Source organism: Diorhabda sublineata, chromosome 3 (assembly GCF_026230105.1).
Source record: "Diorhabda sublineata isolate icDioSubl1.1 chromosome 3, icDioSubl1.1, whole genome shotgun sequence".
Classification (NCBI taxonomy): Eukaryota; Metazoa; Arthropoda; class Insecta; order Coleoptera; family Chrysomelidae; genus Diorhabda; species Diorhabda sublineata.
In genome coordinates, this window is record NC_079476.1 from 29,970,935 (window position 1) to 29,991,927 (window position 20,993).

The 20,993-nt window shown below is 32.1% G+C and overlaps 1 protein-coding gene and 1 long non-coding RNA gene across 2 annotated transcripts in view; both read left to right on the forward strand.

The window, feature by feature from the left end:
* The window catches only part of LOC130441887 (somatomedin-B and thrombospondin type-1 domain-containing protein), a 198,624-nt gene that overhangs the window by 131,177 nt on the left and 46,454 nt on the right, over window positions 1-20,993 (forward strand). The gene's annotated exons all lie outside the window — the stretch shown is intronic.
* The window catches only part of LOC130441889 (uncharacterized), a 45,798-nt gene continuing 27,740 nt past the window's right edge, over window positions 2,936-20,993 (forward strand). The window contains exon 1 of the long non-coding RNA XR_008909653.1: window positions 2,936-3,053. This is a non-coding gene — a long non-coding RNA (uncharacterized LOC130441889). The remainder of the gene's footprint in view (window positions 3,054-20,993) is intronic.

Below are 20,993 nucleotides of genomic sequence, written 5' to 3' on the forward strand. Positions count from 1 at the left end.
TTGATAACTGTACCCACGTTAATATGTGGAAGTGAAACTTGGGTGATGGCAGCGGAGATTAATCGAGGAAACCAGCTGGGAAAATCAGGATGGATAGAATAAAAAATGGGGTAACTTCTCATAACTGTACATAGTAATATTACTATTTACAATAATTTTCATATTTAAATATGAAACAAACATCGAAGGAAATTCAGAGACAAGTAAATAAAAAATGGAAAACTAACATATCAAAAAAACCAGAAGAAGAATTCAATATACACAAAAAAGGAAAAAAAAACAAAGAAATGATTAAAACATTAAAAAAAAGCATAATGACAAGCATTTGGTGAGAAAATAGAAGAAAAGGTCAAAGCAAATAAAAATTCTCCTACAAAACATTAAAAAATATGAAAAATTAACATCATGATATAAAAATTAGTAAAGAAGGGATAGAACATGCAATCACAGTACTAAAGAATGAAAAAGAATCAAGATATGACAAGGTAACTCCAGAAATAATATAAAATATGGGTCAAAAAGGATACGACATGCTCTTTCATATTTTCAACATATAGAAGATGAGACACTCCCAACAGATTGGAAGAAGGTATTAAAGGTATTAATAGTACCAATTTTTTAAAAAAAGTTATGTAAAAGACTGCAACAGCTACCGAGGAATAACATTAATTAGTACAACGATGAAAATGATAGAAAAAATATTAGGCGAAAGAATTAGATTAACAGTAGAAGACACACTTGAAGAATCTCAAAGTGGATTTAGAAGGGAACGAAGCACCTAAGATCATTATCATTATTTTGATAAAGACTGAATGTAATCGAAATCTCAAATGTTATATATGTATAAAAATCATTTGTGTAAAATTTAGAAGACAATTAATTTTGAGGAAACAAGAATATCTATTCAAATATTTAAGAGCACCTTTGTCTAATTTGAAAATAAATTGAGAACATTAATATATTAACTGGAAACTGGGAAAAGGGATTTCCCTTTCAAATAGTAAGCAGTCTACATAATTTGAAAGGCTTCTCAACAAAAAAGAATAATAATTAAATTTCTTGAAAGAAAGTCTTAATTAATGTTTGTACTTACCCTTGATTGTTATAATCTTATTAGCTTTTATGGAACATCTAGTATATTTATAGGTATATTTAAAAAAAGAAAAATTCTAAATTCAAAATTAACGTTAATGATTTCATAGTTTAAAGAAAATCGCGACATAATTGAATGCATTCTCAGTTATTTTTGGGTTACACGTTTTTATAACCTCGGGCGGAGAAGGCGAAAACTCGGCTGTGAAATTTTATTCTATGTATAATCTAGTTGAAATAATGGACAAAAGATGGGAAACCTTCAGATATATTTCAAAACGTAACTATAATTGCGTCAGTAATTGAAAATAAATGTCTTTTGGTTTCAACCCTGCTCGAGTTTGAAGAGTTCCGTTAATCACACTGTTTTCAGGAATTTGAGTAATTTATTCTCAAAGTTACGATGAAACCTTGCCTGAGGATGCTTGACTCCAAATTCGAGGCATTTTCCCACTTTATTTGTGATTGAGGAAACAGATTCGTCACAAGATTTAACACTTTGTTTCAAACATCAAATAGATATATTTTTGAGATCTTTTTTTAAAATAGAATTATAAATGTACAATTATTTCATTAAATAACAGGGCGTATATATGTAGGAGGGAGAAAGCGATATATAATAAGTAAAACAACTTCACCCTCGATATTATTTTTAACGTATCATCATTGAGAAAAGAAAAAAATCACTTTTCAGAGGTTGACAATCATGTTTTGGTGGCACGTGTTGATGCTGAACTTGAGAAAAAACTGCATCTGTTAAAGTATATCGTACAATAAGTTGGAAAAATTACATATTTCTTCCGAGTAAATCATTATTTCACGTATCGTACACTGAACTCTTTCAACTGATGCGACCTGAAATTAAATACAGAAATGCAATCATTCGTGTTTTTTTGCTGAAAAGTCTATTCTTACAAATACTTTTCTTCAGGTGCATATTTTTCAAATTGATGGGTTTTCTTCTGAAGTTAACATTTTAGAATGGTTTGCAACATAACGTATATCAACACAATTTTTAATAATTATGGTACCCCTCAGCATCGTGTACTGAGACTCCAACAAATGAATCAACAAAGTACTATTTGAAAAAGAATTCTCCTTGGCTTGCATTTTTCAAACCATAGAGATACATAAGCAATTCATATTTTGTGTTGATGTACTTGGTAGCCAATAATTAGTAAATAATTAATAGTTAATCTTCGAATTTCAGCTAATCAATGTTTCACAAATCTAAATTGTTTTTATTTAAAAAATTACAATAAAACTATTCTATTTTGGAACGTTGAGAGCAATAATAATTGTGCTGTTGTTATGGAATCGCTAGCAAATGTCGGCTTTGCGTCGACAATATAGAAAACGAATCTGACATGTAACAATTCATTGTTGACTTGGATTATCATAATAACAGTGAGAAATTATTGAAATAGATAAGAAAAATGAAACATTTAATAGCATCTGTAGGAAAAAAGAGTATTGTTCTACCACTACAATGCATTATTCGCTTTTGTTGCAGAAAAATTAGCCGATTTGCGTCACGTTTTATTACCTCATAGGCGAGATTTATCTGATCTAGCTACCTCTGATTACTTTCTGTTCTGAAACTTGAACAAATGGTCTGGTGGAAAGCGGTTTCAGATAAATGAAGAGGTGATACCAGAGACAAATACGTATTTGCAGAATTTCCGAGAGATTATTTTTCGCGTTAAATTAACAAAAGATTATTCTAGAAAACAAGGTATTTTTCACAGTAAAGTAACTTTTTATTGAAAACTAACACTTCCATCAAATAGCCCTCGTAATACATGTATATTGTAGAAACCAGGAACCAAATTATTTCCAGTTTATTGAATACGACCAAATAAAAATCAGTTGAATTATCGTAAATCGTAAATACGTGAACATTGAATGAAAAATGTTCATTCGTTGTTGTGATGTTGAGTGAAAAAATACAGGCAGAAACAGTAAGTTTAAATTTTAAATATTCCCTAATGAATAAGAATGATAGAAATAAATGCAGTGCGGAGAAAAAAGTGATAAGGGTATAATCTTATTCTGTGGCGTGCCAACTCATAGTAGTGTATATTTTAATCTAAAATTTATATTTATTTGGTGAATGTGCAAAATGATTGCATTTGAATAGATGTAGTAGATATAGTTATTTATGCAACAAGTGATAATACTTTTTTTCTCGATTCTTACATTTCTTACGAGTGAAAAAAAGTTCCTTCACTCACGAGTTTCATAGAAAATTTTTTTCTACGTCCGAAGACTTAAAAATTCGACGAATATTTTATAAATTTTTAATTTAGAATAGTAATATTAGAAATACAACTGTGTGAATTATTAATTTGAAGTGAAGAAGAAGTTACATTACTATTGGTACTTGAATTGGCAACATTTAACGAGTTCAAAGAAATAGCATCGTTTATAGTTGTATTCGTACTTAATGGATTGATGGTAGGATCATGAACATTTACAATTTTGCTTGTAGTGGAACTAGTTGTTGAAGCCTTTTATACAACGTGAAAAAATCGGTATCTGTGATTAAACTGATAATGGAGTTTTAAATTTGTGAAATTGCGTCTTACTATGACACAAAACATGAAATATAAGTAAACCATAAATGTTGTATTTCAGTATTGTACTTAAATATGATCTTTTTTCGCAAAGACGCGGTAAATATAAAAAATCGACAACGATAATTATGAATATTTCAAATGTTATTTAGTATATTAGTATACTCATACACACACATAAACATTATTTATGTATGAATCGTCGAAAACACGGTTATGTATATGCTTTCATAGTTAATGTAGTGTTGCTGATATCTTATAAGACTGAAAACAAAGTTTTCCAACTTCGAGAACTTCATCTTGCCGTAATTCACTAAACATACTATTCGCAACTGACCTAATAAATACGCGACAATTTGATTTATATCCTACTTACTTGTTTCTTTTCAAATCTATTTCGGAAATTGCGATCAATACAATTCTCATTTATTTATAGACTGCCTTACACTGGCACAGACAGTTTTTTTTGTTCGTTGAAATGATTAATTAAAAAGTATTTTTCTTTCTAAGAAGTAACTTTGTCTGTAACATAAAAACAGGGTAATGAACAAACAAGTCATACCAGCCCTATTCCAGCATCATCAAGCAACAGGCCACTAACCAGTCAAGAGAAAGAGCATTCTTAGAAAACTGCAGAGTCCGTACCTTAAGAAATCAGGACAACTAAACAAAGCTCAAAATATTTCAGTAACTTGAAAAACAATTTTAAAAGAACACTAAAACGCCTAGAAAAGCACAAGACGTAAAAACCAACATCTGTAAAGAGAAACCAAGCCAAGAAGTAAAGAGACAGAGCTTATGCAGCAAATCGTCCAATCACGAAAACGAGATCCACTGCCAAATACACTTTTCTCATACCCTGGATTACCACAAGACGGTCCCTTGTCTGTAAGCCCAAAAGGAAGCTTCCTTACCCCCTGCTTTGGCTACTAGCGTCGGCCTACCAAGATCTCCCAGAAAATTACCTTGCCTTCCTTGACAATTCCCTCATTTTCATGTGAAACCCGCTTCTAGATCCTATCGTCGATCGCAGGTTTTCTGCGGTTTCCATATAATCTAAGGAGCCCGTTACCTGCAAAATGGCCGACGATAAGGAATAATACAGTCGCATCTCTGCCAGCTGTAACTTACAATGAAAAAAAATGTATATAGTACTACATACATTTTACATCAATCATCCTATCATAGGACACGATGAAGCGATACCAAATCAAAGGAACCCCCTCCTAAAAATCACCGCAATTTCAGCCCTGCAGAGAAAAAGCTCTACTATATCAGTTCATTTCGGAAATGAACGAACTCCCTCATGAAATTCATCCTACCTACCAAATAAAAACATCCCAACGAGACGCGAACAGCAGTTACCGTCGAGTTACTAGACGTACAGCAGCCTTTGAAAATGCTAAATGAGATTTTGGCGAAACGTTTTGAAACCAACGGTGGAGGTTCTCATTTAAAGAAGCGTATTGAATCCCAAAATTTTCAATTCACCATATAAATATGTACACCAAACTTTCACACCATACTTTATAGTTAGAAGACGCACTATCGTTCGAATCGTTTTCTAAATTAATAATAACTGATTGAATTTCTTTGTAAGCATCTGTCTCAACTTCTAGTTCGAACTAATCGATTCTTCTGTTTGATAACTTGAGTTGATGTTAGAAAACAGTTCAACCAATCCTATGAATAAGTTATATTAATTTACCTTTTGTTGTTCTTAACGGTACCTCATATAATCGGATTTAAATGCGGATGATATGAGGGTAAAAATGCGGATGATATGAGGGTAAAGTTAATATAGTGTGACAACGTTCTCGTATGAGTCCATCAAATTAACCTCCACTAATGGGTAGATCAAACAAGCATTAGAACAAGCATTCTCGGCCCCCAATTACCCGGTTTCCTATCAAAAAAACGTATGAAAAACAAAAAAAATAGACAATAAACAACAACAAAATTATAAAATGTATCCCCAAACCCGGGAAGAGCCGTTTTTTTAGCTGGAACTTTCCTTTGTTTATCTTCTCTCTTCAAACTCTGTTTGGTCGCTCGTCTGAAGCAGTGCAAGTAGAAAATATTCACACTTTAAAACAGTTCAAGTAGACGCCTTAAAAAGTAATAACATTTCTAATGGCCAGGATGTGATTTTTTGGTTAAGATTTACATTTTTGTATGTATAGTCGTACAGTCTTGTGATTGATATACACAGAATTGTTAATTTAGTAATAATAGAAGATCAAAAGCTGATTTTGATATTTGATGCTCTCTGTCACTAAGGTATAAACTTATTGGTTATCCTTAGAGTTCGCTCATTTACATTTTATTATTATTGATTTGATTTTTCACTAATTATAATTTATCGTGCATCATTTCTTGTAGCCTTACTCCAATATATTCTATTCACTTTAAGTTGGCAATGTTCTATACTATCTTCATCTTCATTTACTCTTAGTCATCATTCAATAATTAAAATAGATCATCATTGACGTTGGTGAACAAATATATTCTTTTAATATTATTCAGGAACCAAAAACAGAATTCATGATCAAACTAATGGGAAAAACTGACAATCCTCAACTTCAAAGTGAGATTCTTCTACTCTTTATGGACTAGTGAACTTCAGAATGATCATCGCCCACTCAAATATTCCTCAGTGCGTCAGTATAACCGCAAATTCTCAGCCACTTAACACCTTTCGCTCCAATAGTTTATTTTGTCAAGCGCTGACATAGAAACATTCCTGGTGAACAGGCTCGACGAGTTAATTAGCGTAAACTTGTAATTATGTCGGTAAATCCCAATAAGCCTTATATTGTCTCGCAAAAGTAAATTAACGATACAACTTCTACAGATCCAAGCCTCCGAATACGTTGGTGGGAGGTAGGGGAACAAAGCGATCGTTATCCATAGAAACGCTCCTAATTAATTTGTGTGATGAGAACAAAGGCCGATTGGACCATTTGGCCGCAGACCGTCATCATAGCACTTTATTGACTAGTATGAGAAATAAATTTGGAAAAGTTCTATAGTCTATTGAAATAATACTCCTAATGCTTTTATATATCTTCGCAAAAAAAATGTAATTCACTTATAATTTTCATATAAATATTCATATTTACAAAATGTTCAGTGAATATAACTAAGTTAAAATGAATAGTTAATTAAAGTGACCAACAAACTGCCGATACTGCAAGTAATACCGATAAAATCATGTAACAAAATAACACATATAAAAATGAAAATGTTGCTTAGGTAATACGTTAGTTGTTAGTCAAATGTTTTTCACATTTTTTTATAAATGACGCAATATTATGAAATAAATTAATTCTAGTCACAATACAAACAGAATTACTATTGAAGAATATAATCTCACATCCAAACTAAAATATCGGGTGATAAGTATGCAATCACATACGACTTAAAATTGCGCATTCGATATATTGACGCCTATCAAAGAATTTAGCCAAAATACCTCAACACGTAGGAACCTATAGTTATTTCAATGTCAATTGCAGAAGACAGTTATGCGAGGAACAATCAATATTTCATAAATACCCAAGGCACCCATACCAAAGTAAGAAATGAAACATAATGTTTACTACCCGTATAAAATCGTCAGTCCACGTGGACTCATCATCCCCACTGTTTACCATTGAAAACATGGAATCGTAAACATGCATTTCTTTTGACCGAAGTTGTCGGACGGCGTATGTACACAATTTTTTTTAACTATTCCTGCTAGACAGTCCGCGATAAGTAGTGGCGTGGCTAGGTGAGATTCATTTACTCCATAAATTTCTTTGAATAAATAGAAATACGGCGTTCTTTCGATCATGGGCGAATTAAGACAATGAAATTGCACAGTGTAGTGAGAATAAAGACAGGTTCAATTTAATAATATATATTTAGGTTACAAACACAGCAAGTTATTTTAAATATATTCGAAAATATACTTCCAATGTTTCTGGAATAAGCGCACCGCGTTTTTATTGTTATTTACTAGAAACTAAATTCATATTTAGTAAAAACTAGTGGAGAATATTTGTATCGACAGCATTTCAGATAGTGAGACATGAGACATTTAAATGCAACTGTGGATTTTGTAATCTATGATGAGAACAGTTATTAATGATACAAGTGCGTGAAGTGATCTTTTCGGGAAAAAGCTTCGACAATGAAAGGAACGACCGTAGCGTAAAACCACCTCACGCACCAGTATCATAGAATATTTTACCTAGGACCACATTAAAAAATACTTTTATGAAATATACTTATATCAATGTTAAAATTTGAATTTATTGTAGTTTTCAACATGGAATAATGGGACCATGAGGTGGATTATTTCTATTGACATTGGCTTGTCTTTACCGAAAAATATGCAATAAGTATTTTCCGTATCATTTTTGATTTTTTTTAGTGTTACGCAAATCGAAGAAATCACCATATGACTTCATATTTTTCTTGACTTTTCCGGTGTAATCATATTGTTTTTCCATGTTTATTTAACTTAACAATCAGTGTTGCCAATCAAAATTTGAAAATGTTTTGCAAATGACGATAACACTTCTTAGCGACAGTACAAAATTATGACAATTACAGAACCTTTGGCAGAAGACACAAAACAAAATTATCTAAGTTAACTGTATAATTATAAAAATGAAAAATAGTGTTTTTATGATTATCCCATTTAAAAAGCATTGTACTTTTTCGCACTCTTTTGGATGTTATAATGAAACTTTCATTTAAAAAGCATTGTTCTTTTTCGCACGCTTTTAGACGTATATATAATATGAAATTACACGTATTTATATGAGTTTTTAAACGCTTAATTTGAATGGAGGTCGTAGAAAAAGGTCTTATCAATATCTATGTAGCCATCTCAATATGTAAAGTAATTTGTTGTCACAGATATTAATGATGAAATTTCAACAGATTTATTAATGAAATTTATTTTATGTACAAATAAATCTTATAAAGGCCGTTACTGATAATGAAATGTCTCACCTACTTTTTACCTTTTTTTAAAAATTTAGTTACCCTATAAACATTTATTCTTGGACAATCAAACTTAATTAACTTTCTGTCAAGTGTTTAATAATATTATTTTTGAAGACGTATTTAAAAAGTTTTTGTAACTATCAACATGAAGCTGACTGAAACGCAAAGAATTGAAACTATAATAATGATTGGTTGTGGACATAAAACACGTGTGCAGAAAGAAGTATGTATTTAATAATAAATGCCCCAAGAGATAACCAATTTCACAATGCATTATAAGCAAAATTGAGAAGAAATTCAAAGAAACGGATCATGTCAAATACCAAAAGGTTATAGAAAATTAATTTCTGAAAAGAAATAACTAGATGTTCTGTTAGCCTTTCGAGATAATCCCCATACCAATTCACGGTAAGTAGCATTAGATAATGGCATGGACCATTCAACAGTTCTTCCCTAGAAAGTAAGATTAGTACAAGAAATTATGGAAGATGATTTTGATAGACGAATTGATTAGGTGAAATTATAATAGAAGGAAATAACAGAGATCCGATGTTTTTGAAAAAGGTTCTTTTCTTTTCGTGAAACTTATCGGTGCTGGGTTAAGGAAAGTCCACAATGTATAAAGTACCGTACTCTATACCCAGAGAAAGTAAATAATAGATAATAGGATTATTGGACCATAATTTTTCGAAGAAGCCTTAACATACTCGATATTTAAAATTCGTGCGACTCCACACTATACTGTCTTAAACAACGTGTTTCCAAATCTATTGATAGGTCGAAGAGGAACAATAGAATGGCCGCCTAGGTCGCCTGATTTGACTCTTCTTGACTTATTTTCAAGGGGATACTTGAAAAGTAAAATGTGTCAAAATAGATCACAAAATATCAATGAACTCAAAAAAAGAATACGTATTGAGGTTGCACAAATATCACGACTTTCTCATCGTATTATAGCTGAAGGTAAACAATTTTAGCACTCAATTTATGTTTTGTTGTATTTAATGAATAATAGAATTTATTGTAATAAAAGAGACTTATTAATTTTTGAAACAAATAAACACATTAATTACTCAGATATATTTATCTAACTGAATAGGACCTTTCAAATAATGTATTATAACACCCATAGATGACAGTAAAAATAAAAAGATATCTTTACGAATAGCCTGTTTAAAAATGAAAATCCAGGGGATTCAAGATTTTTCCTTAAAGTAAGTTATAGGTTTACGAAGTAACGAATTCATTTCTTTTTATTGCACCACACTGTTTATCCAGTGTCAAATGAAAAAGTCTAATATTAAGCCTCATAGGTACGTATTGGTGAAAAAAAAAAGTGTTAAGTTTTAAAAAATTCACCCAAAAGCGAACACTGAGACAAAGTGAAGAAAAGAATATAATAAAATCACTGAACTACAACAATAGATAGAGGTTATAATAGTCAAATTAAAACACAACGCTATATACAATGCGGTCCATGTGAATAGAAAAAATTCAATTTTAACGTTATTATGTACCATGTGATAAAAAACCTGAAACTATTTTTATTATTAAATTGACAATTTACAGTATAAAAATATTATCCCCCTCCAGAAATCTTTGAAGATACAAAAATATTAATAAAAAAGTCAAATAAACAATTGATATGGTATTTAAAGAAATATTACAATGAAAGACGTAATATTTGAGCGCGTATTAAATTTAATTACGGCTCATTTGTCCGAAACTCGAAGAATAGACATTTTAATTATGATTGGTTATGGTAATAAAACAAGAACTCAAAAGGAGGTTTGTGAAATTTTTAATACTGGTCAACAACACAATCTATAGTTGGAAAAATTAAAAAGAAAGTTTCGTGATACTGGACATGTGAATAATATTGAAAAATCAGTTAATAATCAATATTCAGTTTACTGATGAAAAGAGTATTTACATCTATTTTGAGAGTTATGCATAAAGAAAAATACAACCCTTACAAAGTTCGGTTGACTCAGGAGTTAAATGAAGATGATCAAGATAGAAGGCAAGAATTATGTGAACTGATGATGGACAGATTGAACGAAGATTTGCGCAATTCATAAACAAAATAGTTTTTTCCTGATGGTCGACTTTTCATTTACTCGAAACGGTTAACAAACAGAAATGTAGATATTGGAGCAGAAAAAATCCTCACTGCATGTGTGAGGCTCCCACTCATTATCCTGAAAAACTGAACGTTTGGGCTGGTATCATTAACAATAACATTATTGGCCATTATTTTTTTGAGGGCACAGTTAATGGTGAGGTTTATCTATATTTTTTTATCAACTTCTTAGTGCCTATATTACTTTTTCCTGATGTTAATATACAAATGAGATAGATCGATCTATTTACTACCAACAAGACGAAGGTCCACCGCATTTTGCACGTACTGCTAGAAATTATGTAAACGAGATTTTTCCCAATAGGTGAATTGGAAAACGTGGAACGAACGAATGGCCGGCTAGATCGCCCGGTTTGACTCCTCTCGATTACTTCTTATTATTAGATAATATTGCTGATATAAAAGTTAGAATAACGAAAGAAATTAACAAAATAACCCCCGAGGTCTTATCAAATTGTACGAGAATTCCAAAATCGCCTTGGTTATTGTCAAGAAGTGAGTGTTGGTCATTTTCAACATTTAATTTAATTGTAAAGTACATTGAAAAATACATTCTAAATATTATGCGACATTATTATCTTCATTTTACGTGAAGATTTTTGATCGAGACATTATCAAAATTTTACATCTTATAGAATAATTTTCTCAATTACGATTACACCAAATTTAAAAAAACTATATATTGCTCAAAAAAGGACTAAATCCGTTTATAGTAAAGTGCCACATGAACCTATTTCTTATTTAAAATTTTCGAGGGGGTGCTGGAAGTGGATAATATTTTCATACTGTAAGTTGTCAATCAAATGTAATCGATTATTATTTTTACTCGTAAAATAATCGATTATATTTTAAGCTCTTGTGATAATTGATTAATTTTCGTAATTAATTGTCGACGTAAAGGTATTTTGCAATGAGAAAAATAAGATAATGGGAAACAGCGATCAGCATAGCTTTAATCGCGCTTCATATATTGGTGGTGTTTTAGTTACAAGCTTGAATTTCATAAATTAATATTCTCCGGTAACGTCCTCTTCTATACAGCCATACCGTGCGGTAATAAGCAGTTAGGAAACTGGGAAAATTCCCTATTAACGTGTTGATTATACACTCTCATAATTTTTCTCGACTTCCGTTGAATGGATATTACTGTTCCATTTGAATAAGAAAGTGCGTCTAAAATCTAGTAATAAACCTTCTTTTTCCACGATCCTCTTCCATTGATTAATATCTTTAACTACTTTGAGCTTCATAATATTGATTAGTTTTTGTTAATTACATAACATTCTCAGAATTTACACCAATTTCTTTTTTTGGTTGTGTTTCAACTTGATTAAAACACGAATTGATGCAACAAAAGAACAAATGGCAACCGTTCACTGATTAACAGATTGTTCCTTCGCCGAAGGATTTCTTTTAATCGTGATCACGCTAAAACCTATAAAATACGTAGCTGACAGATAAAGCGATTAATTGTATGTAATGGAAATAGAAAATGATCAGGGAAATTGGAAAAGCGGAAGTAATTCAGATTTTTATGCTGACGTTTTTTGGTAAACCCATTATTCTTTTATTACCGTCATTTGGATATTGTGAATCCAGTTAACCACTAAAACAATATTATAGTGTATGAAAAACGGTAGTGTAATAAAAAACTTATGACATAGCTAGAATACTATATCTATTCTTACTGTAAAAAGTATCAGAGGATTCCCACCACAAATTTTATATAACGAAGCACATTCCAAAGGAGCGTTCAGGTGTAATATCGATTTCCGCGACAAAAGTATAGAATTTCATTAGTTGTAACCATGGTAAGAAAACAAAGTGTTGCCAAAAAACACATACTCTTGAAAGTGACAGCGTTATATTTCATGCATGTTATAATTATTGTTCTAATTTGTTTTTCAAATCTTCGATGTTTCTAATTTTGTTTTGATTATTATTTACCCTTCAAATTCATTGAAGGTTGCATAACTAACGCAAAAATTAACAGTTTTTGTAGGTGATTCCTCTTATTAGTTACACATTTCTGCCACCTCTCCGGAGGCTTTTTGATGCAGGCCTCAAAGAATTTCTTGGTCAACTCGGACAGCCATGTACGCACAAACTCCTCTACCTCGCCGTCGGTGATGAATTTTTGACCATCGAGGGTGCTGAGTCACGTCACACCAAAATAAAAAAAAAGTATTATTATGAAATTCTATGTATTAACTATAAAGCTACATATATTGGCTAAATAAGCCAATACCTCGAAAATAAAATAAAAATTCACAAATATGATAATGAAAATGCTACAGCTATAGCAAAACATGAGAAACGGAAAAAGTATCAGTTCGATTATATAAAAACAAGGGTTATTAAAACACAATACAATTTCAAAGAGAATTTTACGAAATAGTAGCAATCCAACAATCTTCAGCTCGCAGAAATGATAAAAGAGACATTAATAATCTCAATACCATTTAAATTCTATTAATTTGAATTGCAACTTCTTCTAGCTGTAGTGTCAGACATGGCCCCCACATTTGATTGCGGGCCCTGTAACCAGGATCAGGCTCGCCCCCCTAAACATTTATGTTTGCGTGCTACCGGTATGGTTTGCCTCAAAAATTAAATGGTAATTTTTTAACCCTTCACAAATTTTTTTTAAACTTCATTGAAAAAATTGTTGCATATGTAAAATAAATAAATTATTTATTCTACTGAAAGTAAATTTTAATTTTGAGGTAGATTTCCCTCACTGACCAAGATTTAATTTCAAGTTGACAAAATAATAAGATTATGACAAAGCTAGGAACTAAACAATGTTTTTGAAGCACTTAATACTCTAATTACAGACTGCTTACTGTTTTGACCAATTCACTCTCAATTGCCAATATTACCAGATTGCCAGACGAGTTTGGTCAGTTGTGCTTCATTACCAAGTTTTCAGTGAATTCTACAATCCACTAAATGACTTCTCAGCTATTGAAACTGTAACTGGGATAGTACAGAAAAGTCTTATAGCTGTGCATAGGCCCAAGAAAACGTTTGGAGGTTTTTCACATACATTGAATTGAGAAGCTTCAACGGGTCTTTTTCTGACTGGGAAACTGTTATATATACATTATTCATATGAAGAATTTCTTCAAATAGGACGTCTGGATCAGCAAAGTCTGAGGAGTAATATGTAACGAAATTAGCAGTTTTAAGCTTCAGTTCCTCCTTGTCTAGATCCATGAGTACTAAAACTGGATTAAACAGCTTACAAATCTGTTTCTCAAATCAGCCATAATGAAATCCAAAACGAGAAAGACAACAAAAGATTTGAAATCCTGTGAAACTTGTTGCTGGAGTATTTTCTATATTTTCTTTTGAATGAGAATTCTGGTATAATGCCATTTGCATCGGCGACGTGTTTTTGCTCAAGGATGGTTTCCCATGAATCTCTCAGGGCCAAATCTTTATTAAGTTGAGTTTCCGTGTTTGATGAAATGCCTTTCCTTTGTATGATCTAATTTCTTTGATCAATGGATGCCAAGAGCTTGTCCAAAAACGATGATATCAAGAGGCCTTTTAAAGACCTGGCGGGTATGCCCCTAATAGAAGGGGAAGGTAAAGGGAGTGTGTGGGACCCGAGCAGGCGTTGTATGCAAACATTGCAAATAGTAACTAGCACGTGCGCAACTAATTAAATAGTAACTATCCTAGAATCTAGATTTTACATTAAATTACGAAACTTTGACATTGTCATAATTATACATTTGGATTTTAATCTAAGATCCATGGTAAAATATTTGGCAATAAATGTAAAAATTAAATAACAATGTAACAATACCACATATTGTTTTTATCAGTATAAATGTTCATCGTATTTCAATTGTGCTAGTTTTTTGTCCTGGTGTATTATTGAATACTACATTGTTTACACCACCACTACACCAACATTCACAATTACACGCGTGTTTCGATAACCAAGTTATCGTCCTCAGAGACTGAAGTAAACTATTTACCTTCAGACTCTGAAAACGATAGTGATGTTGGTGTAGTGGTGGTATAAACAGTGTATTCAGTATGAATATCGCTAACGGTTCCAACTTACTTGTGAAGATTTAAATGAAACATATAGTATTTAATGGAAAAATAAAATGTTTTTAAATTTACATTTATGAATTACAGTTTTACTGCATGATTTAATTTTTTATTATTTCGAATCTGTTCTTCCGCATACACAGATAAGACCGAAATCAATAAATCTAATTCAAGTAATAAATTTTTATGAATCATAATCGCAAAGCACTGTTACGTGTAGATAGAAGACTTTTTTTACTGAAGTTTAATGGAGTAGTTATGGGAAACCTCCAGCATGTTCTCAACATATTAAACCAATGCGTGCGTCCAGTCATTACTGAATTGTTCTATCTTTAACAAAAAAGTAATAGAAATGTCTTAAAATACAAAAACAAACAAAGCAGCTGTTAACCGCTCACATAGTGGAGCGGCTATAAAGGCCGCTTGACATGATGCTAAACAACGTGTAAGGAATTGCATGCGATTTCATGCAAGATCAAAATATTACAAAGACGAATATTGCACGTCGCTTGACATTATGCAAGCCATTGGATCATGGTTGCCACTAATTAAAATTCTATGAGTAAAAGTAAACTATTTTACGGGCTGTTGAAAAATGAAAATAATAAATATAGGTGAAGAAAACAAGAAAAAAGTGGTTACTGCATCACTGGCAATAAATATATATGCCGCTGCTTTGCTTTTCCAGTCCGATGGACAGAAAAAAGTACCCAGGCCCTGGCTAGATAGAATAAGAGAAAACATAAACGAGAAAATATAAAAAAATTAGTAGATGAAGAAACATTTGAAAAACTCAAAAAAAAAATAAAACATAAGATAACTAAAAAATCCTTGGCGGTCAGATCAGAAACTTATTTTTTTCTAGAATCGCAACTTGCTCGCAATACAAATGGAACGAACCAATTGGATAATGCTGGGGGTGTGACATATTGCATGAAACAATCAGCTGAATTTCATCTGCGCATGCTTTTGATCAAGAAATATTGTGACTTGTATTGCATTGCACGTTGTCTTGCATCATTTCAAGCGGCCTTAAGAACGACTATATAATTACAAACATTTTAAGTTTATTACTTTTATTCTTTAGCCTTCTAGGTTAATTATAATTAATAAAAATCTAGATATTCAAGAAGAATTTTTTATAAATACTACTAATGGTATCAAAAAATGATATATATCACTAAATTGCATGTTCTCCATATGTGGATCAAGGCCACTGCCTAAAATATAATAAAAGTAATTTGCCGGAGGACCCAGTAATATTTTATCTAAAAAGTGGGCTGTAGGTCAAATAAGGTTAGGGTTAGGAACTCCTAGTCTGGAATATTAATATAATCAATCGATGATTGCTTCTGTAAGTACTTGGTGGCAAATAAACGCTTTTCTTTTCACTGTTTTTAATCCCATTAGAAAATTGAAAAATCGAAGTAAAGATTTTAGTCGAATCCAACCAAGACTAATAAAATTCTTTTATGGTGAAATTTCTTTTAAGTGCGTGTATCTGAGGAGTAGTCCTTGACTCACCTCGTTTTCCTTTGTTAACTTCTCTTGGATAATACGGATATGAGATGAACGTTTTCCACACGTATTCTTAGAAAACATTATGAGGTGAAGCTGAAATCATTGAAATTGGATTTTTTTTTCAGTTTAATGTGCATCGAGTGCGCTAGTCACTGGCATATAAACCAAAAAGTCAAAAAGTACGAAAATTAGATAGTTCTATCAAAAAATTGATACATAAATTATTTTGTACTGTTTGTTCTAGTATTGGTTCATATCTTTAAAAAAATTCAAAACTTTCTGACTATTATTAGTGAGAATGTGCTTGACAGACACTGGCAAGTGAAAATTTGAGCAAACAGGATGACTCTCTGAAGATGTCAAATACCCGTTTGGTTAGGTTAATAGGGAGTCTTCTTGTTATCATAGCTTCCATTTTGTTCACGACCGCCAATTGAGTTGCGCGTTATAGCTAAGTCAATAGTCATATTAAGAGATCGTATGGGTGATATCCTACATAACGTTTTGGGCATGTGAAAACTGTCGGTCCAATGGGTGCCGCGTTTTCTTACTCAACAAGTGCTGTTTAAGGGTAATCCGAGAAGTTTCTACTTCGTTCCTTGATAGTCGACAAAAAAGTGGTACACACCTGCGAAGTGTCAATGAACATGCTCCAAAGAAGACGAGGACTAACCTATCGTCCGGAAAAGTGATGGCTTCCGTTTTTTGGTATTTATAAGGTGAAATCTACATCGATTGCCTACCGAAATAGCCAACGGTTCCACCTCACATATCTGCCCTCAGCATGGCCAAATTGTTCGACTTGAGCTACTAACTGCTATCCTTCCACACTATTCTCCATGTTTGTCTCTGTGCGACTTTTTGTTTCTAAACTTTCTAAAGTCACTTGCCGGGCGGAAATTAGAGTCGAATGAGGAGGTCATCGACGCCACCTTTGCAGACCAAACATATTTTGCAGAACTAGAAGGAGACTATATTGGAAAATAATTCACTACAAAGTATTTATTTATCGAACCACTTTCGTAAAATTCCCGATAAAATCATCAATTACCAATTGAAGTTTATGTTTGGGTGATAATTAATTAAAAATCGACGTCAATCCTATCAAAATTCTCTTAGCCACTTGGTATGAATAAATATTTTTGAAATTTGACAGAAAAATTGATTTAGGCTGAATGAGCATTAACTACTAGTAGACCCTTTCAATTACAGTATAATTTCTTTTTTATAAATTAAAATAAGTGAATTGTATTACCGGCGATTTGGGTTAAATTACAGAGGTCGGCATAAGTCAGGCAACGCTGTCTAAAAATCGGGAGGTATTCATGAGGGGCAAGTGATGGACCAAAGTTATCTTGAAATGCTCAAAGGGTAAATGGACAACGATCCAACGCGAATATCCGTCATTCCATGCAGAATGGAACGTCGCCGCGCTACGTGTTATCTGTACCTTCTTTCCCGTGGGGTTTTTCAAGAACCGCGTCTCTGCAAGAGGACGACTCACCTTTCCTGCCTTCCGAACTGCAATTGAAGAAGAATTTGAAACTGATCGCGAGCAGCTTGATATACTTTACCAGACCTGCCTCTCCGTTGAGAAACGTTGCCGTAAATGCATTGATCAAGATGGGCATCAATTTAAACACTTACAGTATTCCTTTTTCGAATCCCTTCTGTAATTTCTTTTAATAACCACATTTTGAGATTTTAGAAGATATTCTTGTTTTGTTATATTTTGAAAATATATAAATCTCTTTTCGTTCATTTCCGCAAATACTCATAAATAGTAAATACGAACTTACACGGAAATTATTGTACAAAATTTGCTTAAAACAAAAGAAAATTGTTAAAGATGACTGTCATTTTGTGAGCACTATATAAAAAAGCAACGTTAAAAAGTTACCAGCGAATAGAAAGAATTTATATCAAACTTTAATTATAGTATGTAGATAAATAGATAGAGGACGTTTCAGCCACAAAACTGGAGTTATTACATTATTTGAATAAATGAATTTGTAATGATTTTAATAAATTCATTTCAATGTTGCATTTTTTTATGTTGATATAAATTTGTTGCCTGATTTCTACTCACCTCTGTGTAACATATATATCATAATAGGGAATTTTTTAAGTCAAATACGCGAAACCATGTCAACAATACATTGACAAAATAACTGACATCAACAATATACAATAAAAGTGAAGAGACCAAATTATTTACATTGTACTGAAATCAAACATAAAGCTGTCCAATTTATATAATTGGCCGGTTTTCTTAGACGTCTGGATAGATTCCGTCGAGACAATTACTAGATTTCGTTTTTACGTTTTTAGTTCCTCGGAAAATTACTTACTTTAAATTAAATATCTCCAGAGCCGGAAGCAACAAATTCCATAGCAATCTTTAATTTAATTCGCTGTTATTTTTAATCTCACTTCGAGTAATTGAAATATATAGCGGTGCGCTTAAAAGCTGCCAAGATATGTTGAAATAACAATAGAAGAAACTTAGTTTTTTCTAGGAAGGAAACTAAAAATAATTTCTAAGTTGCAGGTCATCAATTTGGAGATGTTTCTAGATCAAAAAGGTTTTTTATAGACATAATACAGATATAACATACATTGAATCGAACACAAAAACGTGGTCAAAAGTATATATATGTAAAGTTTTTATTGTTGGAAATTGATTCAGTTTGTTAAAATATAATGAAATAACAATATTTTGTTATAGTTTGAGTGTTTTTTGTTAAATAAACACTATAAACTATCACTAGTTGTGAATTCAGTTGAGCTTTCTTCTTCCGAGGAGAACATAATTGATTCGAGAATTTTTTCTAACTCATCAGGTGGTGTCAAAAAATCTAGAATTTCGGAAATGCTTTCCTTCGTTCCTCTGGCAACTTCCTTAAGCTAATAATAACGGAGCAACTGATACTATTAAAATACAAAGATCTGCATTAGTGAATTAATATCGGCGGTATTCAACTTCGCTTCTATTCTTAACGTGACATAATAAGGTTTACATTGTCATGAAAAATAATACTCAAACTTCAAGATATCAGTATGAGTCGTGGAGATTTTGTCTTAAATTTCGTGATCCTAGTTTAGGATCCATGTCTGAAGTAACTATTGCTTAGCAACTAATATGTTTCTGCTCTAGAGCTTTGTATGGATTAATCTATTCTCAGTTCAAGTAACCGATAATACTGTCAACTTACTTTTCTAAAAACCAATGATGTTCTTAAGATGATCTAGGTTTACATGTTGAGAGAAAAAATGTAAAGTAAAAGTAAGTAAAAGTAAGTAAAACAATAAACCCAACTGCCATTCTACAGCACCAAATTCAAATGCTGCTCTGTTCCATTTGTTTGTACTTCAGCAGAAAATGTTCTCCTAACAAAAAGCGTCAATGGTTACTTTTTCCTTATTCATCTTGTCATTTTAGTCTATTTTCTAAAAATGCTGATAAAGAAAACCTAGATTTGTAATATTGAATGCATTGGAGTGAGCTTTCGGTATCATTTGCTCTATTCTTTCACATATCAATTAAAAGTTTTATACGTTCTATTCTTTCCTTTAGAGAATGTCTAAAGTGAACTGAAGATGGCATGCCCGCAGCATGTACTAGTGACAACTGTATTATATTCTAGTGAGAAAATCTATCTGTAATCTGCTAAAGTTATATTATTTGAAACATTCTTTCAGACCCTTGTTATGAAAAGTAAACGAAATCTTATACACTCGTGGTCAAAAATAACGCACCACCCCAATTTCTGAAAATATTTTTTTGTTTAATAAATTTAAACTAATATTGCTATTGTTTAACTTCTTTTAAATCATTTTGTCGCAATAATAAGAAATGTGGAATAATTTTGAGAGATTTTTAATGAGTAAAAAAATAAAAACATTGCAATAAAACCAAATTTTTCTTAACAATGAAACTTGCATTCTAAACAATAATGTTTTTTAAAACGCTAGTGGCGTGTATTTCCGCCTTTGGATATAATTGTTTCTAACATTCTCCTGGGCATGCTTTCAATTAGGGGCTGTATCACTTCTTGGGGTATGTTCTCCCATTTCTCTAATGTCGCTTGCTCAAGCTCATTTAAATTTTGAGAAGATGGATTTCGACGACGAATGCGGCGTTTTAAAATGTCCCAGACATGCTCGATAGGATCCATATCTGGACTTCTTGGTGGTTAGCCAGGGTATGAATTTCTACTTCGTTTAGATAATTAAGAACATCTGCTGCAACGTGTGATCTAGCATTATCTTGCATTAAACGAAAATCGTCACCAATAAATGGCCCAAACGGAACGACGGGATTTTCAATAATGTAAGATATGTATCTTGCTGCGTTAAGGGCGGGTCTAGGAAAAGACACTAATTCTGTGCGGGCATCAAAACAAATTCCACCCCAAAACATGATAGATCCTCCTTGAAATGGCTCCCTGGGAATGATACAAGACTGCGTAAATCTTTCTCCTCGTCGTCTTCGAATTTGATTACGTCCATCTGGACCTCTTAAACTTATTCTTGTCTCATCAGTAAATAAACCTTGGCACCAATTTTCTAAATTCCAATCTAAATGT